Source organism: Spinacia oleracea, chromosome 6, assembly GCF_020520425.1.
Source record: "Spinacia oleracea cultivar Varoflay chromosome 6, BTI_SOV_V1, whole genome shotgun sequence".
Lineage (NCBI taxonomy): Eukaryota > Viridiplantae > Streptophyta > Magnoliopsida > Caryophyllales > Amaranthaceae > Spinacia > Spinacia oleracea.
The window spans coordinates 53,343,356-53,360,149 of NC_079492.1; the positions used below are offsets into that span (position 1 = coordinate 53,343,356).

At 35.9% G+C, this 16,794-nt stretch overlaps 1 long non-coding RNA gene across 1 annotated transcript; it reads right to left on the reverse strand.

The window, feature by feature from the left end:
• Positions 1-11,115: 11,115 nt before the first annotated feature.
• LOC110792314 (uncharacterized) lies at positions 11,116-15,675 on the reverse strand. Its single transcript, XR_002534354.2, has 4 exons — positions 15,391-15,675; positions 13,075-13,498; positions 12,551-12,905; positions 11,116-11,322 (listed from the first exon to the last, which is right to left on the reverse strand). It is a non-coding gene; the product is annotated as an uncharacterized lncRNA (long non-coding RNA).
• Positions 15,676-16,794: the final 1,119 nt, after the last annotated feature.

Consider the following 16,794-nt stretch of genomic DNA (forward strand, 5'->3'; position numbering starts at 1 on the left):
ATCCCAACACCTGGAGGAATGTTCTAAGACACGCCGTTAGGCCACACAAGCCCACGTCGCACCATAAGTTCAACCATCCCACGGTACAAGTTTAAAAAAAAAGAGTAAGGCATATTGCACTAATACGGGTACGACCAAGAGCATGTGTAAAAGAGGCAAAGACTACTTATCGCCCAAATTCGAAATGCAAGCCACACGACTTCTACATTAAGGATTAAAGGTAGCAAAACATTACCTACCATGGAAGGGATAGCTCGCACCTACACGAGCAGAACCCCAAGGCATCTTTCTCGAAGGAACCTACAAAAATCGTACGCCAAAAGGAAGCATCCCAACATGCATACTTGGGGCTCCAAGCTACGAAACGACCGTAGCAAAATAAAAAAATCTCAAAGCAAATGTTTGGACGATCGAAAGGGCACGATGCTTGATCCCACTTCATGAATAGGCCTGAACCCTATCAAGCTTCTAAGCAAACTATTCAACATCAGTCGTTGCTCAAAAAGAATGATTCAAGCAAACTGATTAATAGACCGCACGCAACGGCCATTCTATGAGCGCTCGTTCGCACATACATTCTAAGTATCGAACATTCACGAACACATTCAAAAGAAAAAATATACGTTCAAAATAACAACAAGAGCGATCAAAGTCTTACGCCTCAAGGTATGTTCCTCGGGCCATATAGACTCGCCCGACTATTGCAATAACAGTACGACTTAAGAGCAACAGTTCCTTTAAATAATCGCCCCAAAGAGACAAACACCGTAGTCCACCAATCGGCTACGGCTTCTCGAGAAATCATCACGAGAAAGTCCTGCCTGGGACGCACTTTCAACGCCCAGGACCAGGCGCCAGATATTCCGACGCCCAGCCCTGGGCGCTGAAAATCAGCTCAACTCATTGTGATCTCTAAAATTCTACGTTCCAAAAAAAAAACAAAAAGAGAAGAGAATACGTAGAATTTCCAAGTGAAATAAACGAACGAACAAGAGGCCAACTGTGTCATCAAAAGACCAGCCCAAACAACATTTTAAACGCCCAACCTAGGGCGTGAATTATTTCAACGCCCAGGCCTGGGCGCCGAAAATGAACCCAGGCTCAAAAAAGGCCCTGACTTCTATACGGCCCTGCCGTATCCATTCGACTCGAAAATTACTGATTTCTTTACTGAAAGTCGCACCTCACGGCTTTGTTAAGAGTAGCACACCACTTCAAAGATCGCTCGCACTTACGAGCACGATCCCAAACACAATCAAGGACATTACAAAAAGGAACCTCTTTAACAAGAAATGACCGTCAAGCACGAGTTCCTGGGGGCTCGAAAGAAAGTATATATTTCAAAAGAGAGTATGCAAAGTTAAAACAATATTCCCAGACTATGCTGTACGAAGTCCCGTGTTTGGATAATCTCAAAAGATAAAACCGGATTACGACCTCAAGACAAAGGTCGCCGTTGATACTTATACATAGTCCCCTAATCAAGGACCCAGGTAGTGGCGAAATTGAGCTGTAAAGACTAGCTCAAAACCATGAAAGATGATGACGAGACAATGGTCCGTCTAAACACGTTGTCAACCCACATTCAGGTTGCAACTAAATCCGAGCATCCCTCGAAAGAAAATAAATTCTTCAAAAAACAAAAACAGGCTCGCCATCTTCAGCCGGCGGGGTCTGCGTCACTAATCGCGTCGGTCCTCAATTTTCGAAAATGAAATCTTCAAAAACACAAAACAGGCTCGCCATCTTCAGCCGGCGGGGTCTACGTCACAAACCGTGTATATCCTTATTTTCAAAACATCAAAACAGATTCGTCCACTTCTATTGGACGGGGCGTCCACCCTCAGCGAACAGGCTTGCCCACCTTCAGCGGGCGGGGTCTGCGTCACTAACCGCCCAGGTCCTTAGTCGCTGCAGCGATAACTTTTCCTGGTTTCCCTTTTCCAAAAATTAAAGGATGGTTTCCCTTTTCCAAAAATCAAAGGATGCTTTCCCTTTTCCAAAAATCAAATGATGGTTTTCCTTTTCCAAAAATCAAAGGACCGTTTCTCTTTTCAAGAATCAAAAAATTGGTTTTCCGCTTTTCCAAAAAAGAGTGATGTGCTGGATTTTCCTTCGTTTTACGTCCTATAAAAACAAGGGGGTTTTCTCGTTTAGCTAACCCTGAAAATGAGAATCTTTGAAAACATTTTTGCCTCGTGATTGGGCTTGGCCAGGCCTAGTTACACTTTATAGCTTTGATTTAAAAAACATGTGTAGATACTTTTAATGACAAAGTGAGGGAGTTTCTATACTTAACAAATTCCAATGTCACGTGAGGAATGTGTTAAACACTTCAGGTGATGACCCTTAAGTCAAATGTTATCACTCGGGGGCTCGTGAGACCCTCGCAAAACAGGTCACATACACCATGGCTTCACTACAAAGAAACGCGACACATTGTGACGCTTTTTGGGACAAATTGCGACGGTAAAGAGTGTCGCAATTTCACATAGTGACGCTTTGGGAGAGGGTCGCTATTTTCATTGCCTCTATTTACCGACGCTTTAGAGCGTCACAATTTGCAAAATATCGATGTATTTCGCCACCGCTATTTGGGATATAGGGACTCTATAGATAGTCGCAATATTTAGACTGTAAAAAGCGTCACTATTTGCGCCCTTATAGACACATTTCTCCGCCACTATAAACCATATAGAGACGCTTTAGACACCCGAAATATATAGACTCTTATTAGAGTCCCTATACGTTTACTTTCGTGCGAGTTCTCCTCATTCCCTCCAAAATAATTTAGACCCTTTGAAGCGTCACAATTTGCATCTTATAATTTTTCATATATACATAATACTTTAGACACTTTGGAGCGTCACAATTTGCATCATATTTTTTTCATATATATGTATATATATATATATATATATATATATATATATATATATATATATATATATATATATATATATATATATATATATATATATATATATATATATATATATATATACATCAATTAAACTAAAATCATAAATTATCTATAAAAATATATATCGACCATAGATAATCATAATCAAATACAAGTATTAACTTACTACGTACATTATCTTAAAGCAATATATATAAACGTAATGCTATGATTCATATACTACCTCCGTTCCTTAATGTTCTTTACGGTTACTATTTGCACGAACTCCAATGCAATATTTAACCGCTTATATATCTATTTTCGTATGTGAAAAAAATATAAAAATTTTATATTTTGAAAATACATAACAAGACCAATCTAATAAGATCTTACATGAAATATTTTGATGTATATAACAATGAGAATTCACGCTACAAGTTTTCATACTTTGGACACATATTTCAAAGCGTAAAGAACATTAAGGAACGGAGGTAGTATATCTTAGCGATAACGTAGTAAATTTAGAAAAAGTTATAAAAATCATCCATACATTAAATTAATTCGCAGAGTCTAGTCAAACTGAAATAAAAGCGATATTTTAAAATAAAAATAACATTCTAACTATCATTATCATTTTTTCTACGAGATAATCCAAAACTAAATAAAAACAAGCTACGAACAAACTAATTACCAAGTAAACCTATCTTTATGCTAGCTTAGCTTCAAGATAACTTGTTCATCTCTTGATCTACATTTTACTGTTACCACTTGAATCATCAATAATCTGCAAAGAAAATTTAATTTCAAATATATATGAAGTATGATGAACATTCCATAAATCAAGGGGAAAATGCATGACTATTAGAAATATAGACATGAACAACGAATATATATATATATATATATATATATATATATATATATATATATATATATATATATATATATATATATATATATATATATATATATAGATAATAAGGTAGAAACCCAAACAACAACCAACACAAAATAACAAGAGAAACAAAAGCTAAGGGAGCACAGCCCGCACCCAAGCAAAAAAAAAACACTAAAACATTCTACAAAGACACCAGCCAAACTGATGTCCATTAACTTGCTGTGTAAACGCTTAAACTGTGACTTTCTTTAATTAGCAGGCTTGCCCATTTGAAAACCAAAAAAAAAAAAAGACACCAGCCAAACAAGCTACACAGCAGAACCAAACTGAACAGCACAAGGCTTGCACAAAAGAACTGCACAACAACAAGCTGAAAAAGAAACTGCACAACATGCAGCAAGCCAGCCTGAGCAGAACAGTATGCTTGTTAAATTATCACTAGTTACTACAGCTCACTAGGCTATTCAATACTTAGTAGTCAACATATAACTGAACCATGGAGATAACAACAGAAGCAAATGGGAATTGACTATTTTAAACTTTAGATAAATTGAAATCAAATGAAGTGGAGGGCGAGTGAAATCTGCGACATGAATATGCAAAGGTGGCTATAGAAGTGACTGTAAACAGCACTAGCAATACGTCTTTTCTAATGTAAAAGTCCTGTTACAATTCTTTTCAGTGGTGTTCTTAATCAGCCATGTAACATATATGCCTGGATTTTGAATTGGTCTGTTAACATTTAACAACAATACTAACTTTTTTAAGAACGTTGAAAACTCTAGATATTCAATATATGGACTTTTAGCTACTCCGTTTTTCAGGTCTTTATATCATTATAATTTAGGGTCATTTCCTGAGTTTTCTTCATCTAAATTGGCATCTTACAGTTCGAAAAGGTATCTGCAGGCTGGCTCAATTGTTATATGTTTTCTTTATTAGTTCACGACATTGTTTTATTCTGAATATTCTGTTTTGCTGCATGCAATATGATTGTTTACAACTCTGTTCTCTTTCTTAATTATTATCCCTTCGACTAATCTTTTTAACTCATTTGTTTCTGTTTACTGAATTTAGTTGAAAATGGCGAAGAACTGAAACAAAAAGCTCAAATAAGCCCATATGAGAAAGTAAAGTCCATGCCCATAGAAAGGAATGCCTAAATATGAAGACCTCATGTCAAATGACATTGTTCAACTACTTTGGATAAGAATAAGATTCGTGGAAAAGGAAAAGAGAATTCCAATGCTAAACAAGATTATTAAGACTAAGTACCTAAAGAAGACCATGACTGGGATGATGATGATGATGATGAGTTAGAGATATCTCGAGTGAGAGAGGTGGAAACTGAAACTGTAGCTAATTACTCAGCATCAAAATCTTTACCAAAAAAGGTTTTACCTACCAATTATTAAGCTTCTTTTGACTGACTCCTCTAATTTCTGAGTTTTGTGTTCTAAATGCCAGGTTTACATTATCTTTTGGTTTATAGAATATGCTTAATGAGTACTCTATTATCTGTGCTATATTCTAGTATAGGATATGATTATTAATTTGATATTATTTATTTTTAAATGGTTGATGCCTAGATTAGTTTTCATTAGTTTAACAACTTTGGGATCTTTCAGTATGCATTGTCATCGTTGTGGAATTTTCAAATGTCAGCTGATTCAATAACCAAAGACGATATAACACAATAGTAAAAGTAGAATCGGTAGTAATGGCAATTTTACGGGAGAAGGCAAACCTCCGCAGGTGTCAGATCCCTTCCTGATGAACATGGCATGGAATCTGAAATATAAAAATAAAGAAGTAAAGATGACCGTTTGTGACACAAACATAAAGAAAATCATCTCAAATAGAACTCTCATCATGTGTCTGTCAGCTTTAGGTTGTTTACATGCTTAAGCTTCGCATTTGTCAAGTGATTAATAAAATGGAATAAAAATATAGCACAAAAATTTGCAGGCATATGCTGATAGTTTGATACTAAATTTATCAGACTCCATATGCATTGAGAATATCTCTCAGAATTCAGTTGATCACGAAATCTACAACATCAAGTCTTTATCTAAACCCCTGCGTTCGTGAAACTATAGCAGAAAGACTAAAGAAAATCTTGCTATTACTAAAATCACCATGTCCAACTGTAGATGCCAAAGACATGAGACCTCAAAAAGGTCGAAAGACCTTTAGCCTTATCTAAGTAACATAAGCAATGATATATAGAATATCGTGAAGTAACAAAAGGGTGGCCCAATTTATGACTCTCTGACTCCAATGTTCACACCCTTGCCTGAAAATCCTTAATAATCTTACAATAACGTTCCAATCTGGAATAGGGTGCCAATGCTGACACCAGCATGTATCTGGAGATCCAATTCAGTAAAGAATCGGCATACATTATGCCCTTGTTCGATAATCATGATAATTTGTGAAAAATGTATCTTCAGTCTGAGTTAGGCACCAGTGTCCAACACAGACATAGTGTATTAGAGGTCCAACTCCGCCAATTTCCTCATACTTAAACAGTTCTGCATGCCTAAGATAACACCACACATTACCATGTCTGATAAGTGATAATCCTAGCCAGCTGACAAAATGATTCTTCAATTTAGACAAGAGCACCAACGTCTAATACAGGGATCTAACCTCTGCCATTCTCCATAAATTTTACCTATATTCATGATGCTCATACACATGTCCTAATTACCCGACTAACTTAGCTACCAAGGCACAAGAGCACAACATAGGCATGTTTCTAGGAAAATAACACTGGCAATGTTCTCAAATTTGGTAACTTCAACACTTTGAGCAGTCATATCCATACCACCCATAATCATGTTCCAATACCCTGACTGTTAGTCAAATAAAGAAAAACTTGGATTCGACATGTTCTCACTTGACATCATAAAATTCGCCAAGCAAACATCTTTTTGAACATAAGAGTAACTTATTTAACTAGCTAAAAACAGATCCAATTACAAAACTATCACCCTTTAGAAGCACTACTGGAAGCCAGTTTCTGTATACAACATAAACTCGATTCTCCCAAAAAAGATCGAAACTTTGATCAAACATATCCCTTCAAAAAGAAATAAACAAACTCACAGGGAAAAACTACCCATCAAAATGATCAGATTAAGCTGAATAAAGGTACACAATCACACTGAATCATTCCCTTCTCCACTAAAATTCAAGAAATTGACAAAACTACCCATCACAACAGTAAACAAGACAGATAGAAAGATCCAAGAAACTTCTGTATTGAGCAACAAGAAATCAGATAGCCTGTTCATATAGCTAGTATGGAGTTGCTATATAAAGATAAGTGAACAGACCAAAAACGAAACAGACTATAGAAGTCAATCAAACAGAAAACAAGCTATTACTATGAGCAATTTCTATGCGCAACTAAAACTCTTTATAGTAGTTGATTTCAGACTTATCTCTCACTCATGGTCAGAGTTCGAATGAGCTTTTATCAGGAGAGTAAGTCGGAGTCGCTGCTGTCTTGGATTGGCATTTAACATTGTGTTTTCTTTACGAGTTACAGAAGGAGCATCATAAATTAACTGACAGAAGCAATAGTTTGTTAACAACCCAGACCTAACACCAAACTCGTGTTTCAACTAATATCAACATAATACCTTATTATGATAATACTAAATCTATTGTGATAATACTAAATCAGAATACTGAAAAGTTAGATAGAATACGTACGTTGTTGTATGCTAATATCAACATAATACCTTATTATGATAATACTAAACCAGAATACTGAAAAGTTAGATAGACTACGTACTGTAGTATGCTAAAACTTCAAAGTAAATGTACCCCTGCAGCTTTTGTCAAATTAAGATCCAGCTCCGTACTGCAAGAAATGGAAACTAATATCAATGCCTATCACTGTTATTATTAAACAAAGGGGGAAGGAAGATGGCCGAGACAAAAACCAACTCGACATTTAAACTGTCCCAGGTATCTATAAACATTTTACAGTTCTTTGAAGAATCTCCAAGATCATCCTCCAGTAAGGAGCGGCATATAAAACAGTAATTCTCCAAACCAGTCAAGATATCAGGTAAATCAAATTAGTGTTTAGTTTAGTTACTGTGAACTGGGGTTTCCCTATTAGGTTTGAGTAACTTTTCTTTGCATGTTGAATCTGTGATTTTTACTGGTTTTGATGATAATGTGGTGTTATGGGGATCCTCACTGTGTGTGAATGTATTGTTAGAATATGCCTGTTCAAAATAGTGGTAAGCGTAGGCGTGACAACAACCAAAGAGAAGCAGATGCAAGTCTGTACAAGAAGCAGAAGCAAGCTGAGGCAGTACTCTATGTGAAGAAGAAAGAGTCTAAGGGAATTGTGGCCCTTGCTCATGCACAATGATATCACCTTAGTACCCTTCTTAAGGGCCTAAACTATGCTGCATTAATGGACTACATGATGATTAACTCTGGAATGTCCCAAGAAATGGGGAGGGTTAATGCTCAAGCTGTACAAGGTTTGCAGCCAAAGATAAGTATTTGGTCATCAGCGTCTGCAGGTGGGGCCAACTTGGAAGGCGGAAGTGGGTCTGGTGGTTCCATGAAAACTATTGCAGTGGTCTATAGCATGCTGCCCCACTTGTGAAGACAGTCTGTTCTACCCTTCTGAAGGTCCTTGATCGAAACTATGTTGTACTAAGGGACTACATGATGAACAATTCTGGAATGTTCCAAAATGCTCAAGCTGAGACAGGAGCAAAGCTAAGGCAAGGACAAATAGCACAAAATGCAGCAACAATTGATGCAGAAACCAAGATCATATAAGGCAAAAAGGAAGAGGTCAAAATAAGGAGTGAGGTTAAGATATTTGAGAACCAAAAAGAGGTTGATGTTGCAAAAGCAAGTGCTGAATTGTCTGCTCAAAAGGCCGGGTGGTCCAGAGCGGCTCAACTGGTAGAGGTTGAGGCTAAGCAGGCTGTTTCCATTCTAGAGGGCAAGCTTCAGGTCGAGGTGGAGAAGAAGAATGCACTTACAACTTAGGGCTGACCTCCTTAGTAAATACACTATTGAATATGACATCAAGGTAACTAATCTCTAAAGTTTTTGCTAATTCAGTTGGTTTTGTATGATTGAACCTTAGTTCAACTTGATTCACTGTCAGATTATATGTTATTAACAATGTAAATTGTTCAAATTGGTATCCTTAAACTGATCTTGTTTATCAAGTTGATGTTTATGCTAAAGCTTTTTTGTAGTTATAAACTTATAATAAGTATTGATCTTGCTGTATCTCAAAGATGCTCACCATTATTTATCAATTGTTTCGAAATGCAGTATACGTAGGTCATAGAATCCTTCTTAGGAAGGTCGAAAGCTACCATTCCTTGTAACCATTCAGTTCCCTTCTTCAAATTATTATGTTCTTGGTTATGTTGTTTGGCCTTGTTATTTGGGTGTTGCTGCTGTGTTTATTGTATCTACAGGTGAGAGGAAAGCTAGGGCTTTACAGTAATACAACTCCTACTTCCGCTCAACTACTTCTAAGAACAATTCTCTACCTAATTATAAGTTTCAAGTAGGACAAAACAAACAATGAACCGAATCAAATAACAAATTTCCAATAAAAAACCTAAAACGGAGTTTATGGTATACATACCTCTAGTATCAAAGAGCAGATGCAACACACGAACCGATGCACGAACCTACAAACAACGCTAAAGACTCGCAGGAAACCTTTGAACCGGTGTAGCAATGCACGAACCGATGCACGAACCTACGAACAACGCTAAAGAATCACAGGAAACCTTGAACCGGTGTGGTCGGCGAAACCTGATAATGTTGATAAATTACGGTCAAAATATAAGGACAACAACATTATCAGGAATTTAAAATCTAAAAAATATAGTAGATGAAGTAATCAACTTAAATAGAAAACACTATAAACATATCAATTCATGACCATGAATGCGCCCATGAAAATGAACAAATGTAGGGAAGAAATGTGCTAAGCGCAGGTCAAAGAAGGGAGTTTTTTCTACATGGAAAGTTCAACATAACTGTAGCTAACCAAATATTATCTGCAATCTACTCCGCGATAAGGCGATCAAGCAATTGAATTTATGAAAGTCGTTATTGTGGGGCGACAAAAATACCAGAGGAGAGAGAAAGGAGATAGTGGTGAACGTTGAGGGACAGGAGAAGAAGTGAACTGATCAGAAGTGAACTGATCAGAAGTGAACTGATCAGGACTGTTCAGAACTGATCTGAGCTGATCAGGATTGAGCTGAGCAGGACTGATCTGGACTGATCTGAGCAGGATTGATCTGAGCAGGACTGATCAGAGCAGGACTGATCTGATCAGGACTGAGCTGATCAGGACTGAGCTGGTCAGGACTGATCTGGTATCCTTTTAACTTAAACTCAGGTGCCGTCTTTCTTGTTTGCTGCAATAAATTGGCCCTAGGACTCTTTGATTACTTCCAAGCATGTCTACTAACTTATTACTCCGTAATAAGTTAGTAGACATGCTTGGTTAATTTAAACTAACAGATCACATGTGCCACGACCACGAGATCACTTGTGCCTCCGTAATAAGTTAGTAGACATGCTTGGTTAATTTAAACTAACAGATCACATGTGCCACGACCACGAGATCACTTGTGCCACAATATTCGTGTTTTAATGTTCTTATCTACTTATCTACTTATCACCTGTAGCAACTGAAATGCAACAAACCAAATAAGGTTGAAAAACAATCAAAATCAGCTCTCTGATTAGCAAGCTTGTAGCACCACCGTTGTGAATATGACCTTGTACTTTTCTACGGGATAATTAAGGGGCAAGCAAGAAAATATAATTCACTAGAAGAAAAAAGCTCAAGTGCGGGCTCATTTTAAGGGGTTAAGTGCGGGCTTTTACATGTGCAGCACATGGCTTGCCCGCACTTGATGTTTCTCAAGTGCTGCCAAAATATTGGCAGCACTTGATATTTCAAGTGCTGCCAATTTACAAAATAAGCCCGCGCTTGACAAACTTGGTGCTGCCAATTTTGCAATATGAGCCCGCACTTGACAAAGTTTGTGCTACCAATTTTGAAAATAAGCCCGCACTTGACAAATTTTGTGCTGTCAATTTTGAAAATTAGCCCGCACTTGACATAAAAATGGGCAGCGCAAGCATATAAAAGAGCCGCACTTGATATATAAATGAGCCGCAATTGATCTAGATATTTGTTATATAACTGATATCCCTGCTACATATATTATACAATTAGACCACGCCCACTAGTTAACCTCCCTACATCACATAAAAAAGTATCCACTTATATAGGTAAATAAATTGAATAGTATATAATGATAAATATAAAAATTGATTACATTACATTCCTATGAAAAACTAGCATCCATAATCTAAGATTCACTACAAGAAAATATCAAAGACAATAAATGGTAATGAACTTTTCCAACTTTTTTCGAACTTCATTTATCTACTCAATGGTAAAAGGTTGCTCCCTCGGATTGTTGAATACCTAAAGAAGATCGATCATCGAGAAAAAAAAACATGTTAGTTATATTATAAATATTGTATGGTACATTAAAGTAAGACATAATTTGCTCACAACAATGAAATAATGAACCTTATAATAATAAAAATGGCTTATTTCTCTCCTAACTTTCAACCAATGAACCTAAATAAGTATTTTAAACCTTTTGGATGTTTAATATACCTATTTTTATGTTTCAAACACTCATTCTCACCTACATTGGTCATGTTATGCACATTTAAGGCTCGTTTGTTCATTATAGTTCAAATTTTGACTAAAATGGCTTATTTCGCTCCTAACTTTCAACTAATGAACTTAAATAAGTATTTTAAACCCTTTACATGTTGAATACACTTAGCTTTACCTTCATTAGACTCATTATCACCCACTTTGGTCAAATTATGCACATTTAAGGCTCGTTTGATAATTATAGTTCACATGTGGACTAAAATTGCTTATTTCGGTCCCAACTATCAACTAATGAACCTAAATAAGTATTTTAAACCCTTTTACATTTTTATTAGACATATTTTAATGTTTCTAAGACTCATACTCACCTACTTTTGTCAAGTTATGCACATTTAAGGCTCGTTTTATCATTATAGGTCACATTTTGAATAAAATGGCTTATTTTGATCCCAACTATTAACTAATGAACTTAAATAAGTATTTTGAACCCTTTACATGTTTAATATACTTAACTTTATGTTTAAAAGACTCATTCTCACCTACTTTGGTCAAGCTATGCTTATTTAAGGCTCTTTTGGTCATTAAGGTCACTATTGACTAAAATGGCTTATTTCGGTCCTAACTTTCAATTAATAAACTTAAATAAGTATTTTAAACCCTTTACATTTTTATTAGACTCATTTTAATTTTTTTATGACTCGTTCTCACCTACTTTGGTCAAGTTACGCACAGTTAAGGCTCCTTTGATCATTATAGGTCATATTTTGACTGAAATGACTTTGATTCACTCCCAACTTTCAACTAATGAACTTAAATAAGTATCAAAGATCAAAGAAAAAACATTAAAATTTAACAACAACCAAAACGTAAACTAACAAATTTCATGTAAAGGTTACTTATTCGGTCCTCAAGTACTTTGAACACTTTTTTGTACATTCTCACTGTTCACATCTAGTTATATATTCCTTAATAATTGTTTTCATTTGTTTAGAAGTTAGAAATATCATATGAAGTTCAAATATACCTGTTGTCAGGGTCAATTTCCAGTGTCTTCTTAATGTTAAACTCTACTAAGTCAAGATTTGTTGAGTTCATATACGCTTGTGCCCTTCTATAGAGCGCTTTGACATTCATGACATCCATTTCCAACACCTACAATTTCCACAATAAATTAATCAAAGGTGAAGAGCATATAAGATTTATAGTTAATTATGGTGTAGGAAATGTCTTTATTTTGGTGCAAAGTTTCCCTGCTTGTTTATATTCTTTCAACTTCAGCTTATAGGCTGCATTGTTCAAATTGCAAGATCAAGACCTTTGCCTACTTCTTCTCCTCATCATTGAATGATGTACGTGTCACACTCTACATATTTAACAGCCTGGTACAAAATAAAATGCAGAACATAATGCAAGTTAAGTTTGACGAAACTAATGTCATTAATTACTTGCATTAACCTTTGCATATGAGCACAATTAAACCAAAACACAATAAATATTGGCAGATCAAAGTAGGATAGTTGTAAATTAAGACAAACTTCTAAGACTTACATTTTAACCCCGTGGATGAGCCATTTTTCGCATGGCTAGTCTTAGGTTTTTGTTCGAGGATGCAGGCATGGTGGTGGGTTTACAGGCTGCTTGTTTCTGTTACGCTTGTTACAATGTTGCCTCAGTTCACACATTGGACATTGCTGGTTCTGTTGGATTGGGGTTTCAATTAGAACTCTAGGTTGGTTCCTGGTCAAACCAGGTCAACTTCATTTGGCGAAGTTGATTACTGCAGTCTCACTCAGGTCTGCCCCGGACTGATAGCGGTTGCCATGCAGTGGTGGTTCTGTTACTTCTATTTGGTTTAGCAGCTGTACAGATTGTTGGCGATTCTGTTGCCGGTTCTGAATACATAACATGTTCTTGCCTTGTCTCTCAAGTGAACGAATGCTCTCATAGTTTCCACACCGAAGCCTCCTGTGAACTGATCATACAAGGAGGAAAAAGTTCTTTAAAACATCATTACGTAACTTTGTAACAGATTTAAGAGCTTTATTTTTCTGTAAAAACAACCATAATAGCTAGTAAACCATAATGAGCTTTCTTTTTTGTAAAAACAACCATGCCAACCTACATGAAACTATAGTTACATTCGTCATTTCAACCTTGTATGATTTCAGGACAAAACCAGAAACAATACTCCAGAAATTTCATCTCAGGACATAAGAGGTAAGGTTGTGTATAAGTCTCTAGTCCAATCATAAAGCACTTTATAAATATTAAGGGCATAGAATGACATGGCATCAGAATATGAATTGAAGCAAGCAAAAGAGAGAACAGAAAAGTGAGAAAAATAACAATTGGATTTTTTTGGATCATTTTCTACTTTTAACCTCTCGATAGATGAATATTGTGTGATTTCAAAATGAAAAACCTAATCACCATATCATGCTTAATATTTTTCTTACAAAAATAAATAAAGGCCATAACATGGCTGTTCACCAATCAAAGGTTGGACATTTTTTATAGATCAGCGAAATGTCATTGAACGCTAGTATAGCGCTTACAAGTGGTGGATGTAAATAAAATAGCGCATATGAACACTAGTAGAATAATGGTGAATTACCGCACCTCATTTGCCTCACTATTACACTTATGCTGAAAATTACATTTTATTTGCCGCATTGTGGTTCAAAAATGCAGCAAACGTATCTGATTAACTCCCTAAAGTTCAGTTTATTTATCCGTATTATAGATCAACTATTAGAAAGGAAATTTGATGGATATGATTCTTATTGTTTCAGTAATCAATATACAATTAGGACTGAAATTTATTTAGTTTCACAAAACAATTATAATTAGGACTCGAGTCTTAAGTACAAGGCTAAAAGAGATCCTTCAATTCTATCATTCATACCGGCCTTATTATTAGGACTTAAGGACAAGGCTAAAGAGATCTAAAATGGATTAGCTTCCTTTTAATCTTTTCCTGTTTTCTAAGCTTTAGTAGAATTGGTTGCAGCCTTATTATTTACCTCACTTCATCGACATGCTAATGAGTGCACAGGAATGGACATAGCTTTCAATTTCTCTTTAAGACTGTACTATGTGATAATTTGTTTGCTTGTAGTTTTCTGAATTTTATTTTCCCTTAAATTTTGGTATAATTGTCTTATGATGTTTAGATGATCTAAAATACGATGATGCGGTCCTAAATCCTTGATTAGCATAGTTGATTAAGCATATAATGTTGGTATTTTATTTTGGCTCAACTGAGTTTATACTACTTTTTCCTGGGAAATTCTAATGAGAATTTAATATTGAATCAAGAAATTTATGATTCGGCAGTGTCCAAGCCTATGAATGTGTTAGACAGACTGATTTAGTAGTCTTATCTTTCACCCAAACAAAACTCATAGGTAGACTTATTTTCCAATGCTTTTAGTGATTTCAAAAACTTATCAAAGCTTACAGGTGGATTACCAATAACTATAAGGCATACCTTAACTTCTGATTATCCTTAACAAATTTCAAGTTCATCTCGTATAATCTGATTTTGACCTTTATTTTGACAGTCACTTTTTTGTGCATCACCTTAGGCCCCCAAAAATCATCCACAACAAGTAATTCAATCACATAGATAAACGAAGTTGTACCCAAATTGCCAACAAATCAAAGAAATTAATAATATTTTCCATTGATTCCCAACTACCCACCACAAAACAAATCAAAATTGATCAAAAGACAAAATTATCTAAAAACAATCAATCAATTGCTGAAATTACCAATTCAACAGGTAAGTATTATGATGTAATCGGTTGCATAGAAGTGGAATTCATCCAAAAATTTGACTTGAGTAAGAAGAGTTAACCATACCTGAAGAACAAAAAGGGGAAGCACGAAATCCTAATACGGCGCACAGAGGAGAGTGGCAGACGACGTGTAGCCACCCACCGGAATTGTGGGTCCTCGGTGGAGAGAGACGCGACAGACAGGTGGTCCTCGGTGGTATTTCGGTGAATTTTCTGAGTAATGTGAGTAAAATTGAAGAAGTGACCTAAAAACGAAAAGTAGAGAAGAAGGGAGGAAGGAGAGAGTGAAATAGAGGTTCAGACTTCTGAGCGCAATTTTTTTTTTCGAAAGAAATATTTTGTGCGGGTCGTTTGGGAAATGAGCCCGCACTTGAGTTTAAAGCCCACACTTGAACTCAAGTGCTGCCAATTTTTTATAATGGCCCGCACTTGTAAAAATGTATTTTTTTCTTTTTTTTAGTGCTCTCAAGTGCTGCCAATTTACTAAATGAGCCGCACTTGAAGAGAAGCACATGACGATTTTTCTACTAGTGATTTGTGATTTCTTATCTGTGATTCTATTCATCAGGTAAATGTAAGAACAGTCTGTTCCTGGTCACCTACTCTGATCTTGAATTTCTAATCACTAAGAAAATTACAAACTAAGCTCACTGAATTCTTTTCTTTAAATGAAACCAAACTAAGAACAATAACACCACATAACAGCAGCCACTGGATCAAATAGAGCGGGAAGGCAAACCAGATAGTCATTATAGTAAAAAAGTTCACTTAGTGCATGAGCAAAGTAGAATCACCACTGCTAAGCAAGTGCAAGTATAATCGCATGGCATAGCAACTAAGAAGTGAAATATAACAGAATAGTACCCCCATCCTGTTTAAATTAAGATATAAATGTAACCAGAAAACTGCAAAATCAAGACATAGAACTATCGAAAAAATAGACTCGATTTAAGAACATGAGACTGCACACTCATAGGGTGTTGGCTAAAGGGCGTACTGATCTAATTATAGTCATCTATCCAAAGACATTTCAATTCCTTATTTCTGCGTGAAAGAACAATTTGTAAGTGTAACCTTGCTGACAGACAATATACCATATAAATGCTCAGGAAAAACAAAAATTACTCGAGTTTGATCGAGGAACCTAACAGAAAGCAAACCAGCCAGGAAAGGCGCTAGAGAAAACAAAGCAGAAGAGCTAAAACTAAACCAAAGCACTTGAAATCTTTAGTATACACCCTGATCAATAGTCAAACAACAAAACAACCAAGCAAAAGTAGATGACATGCGAAGAACAACTCTTCATAGTTCAGCATATTCCCATCCTAGTCATGGCAGAAACATTAAAGTCACTAGTACAAAAAATGCATGTTGCTTCACCTTAAATGCATTGAACCTAAACATGCTCGAAGCATTAAGTTACATTTGCTTCGGTACTATTTTTGGGATTGAAGCATTTGATAGATTT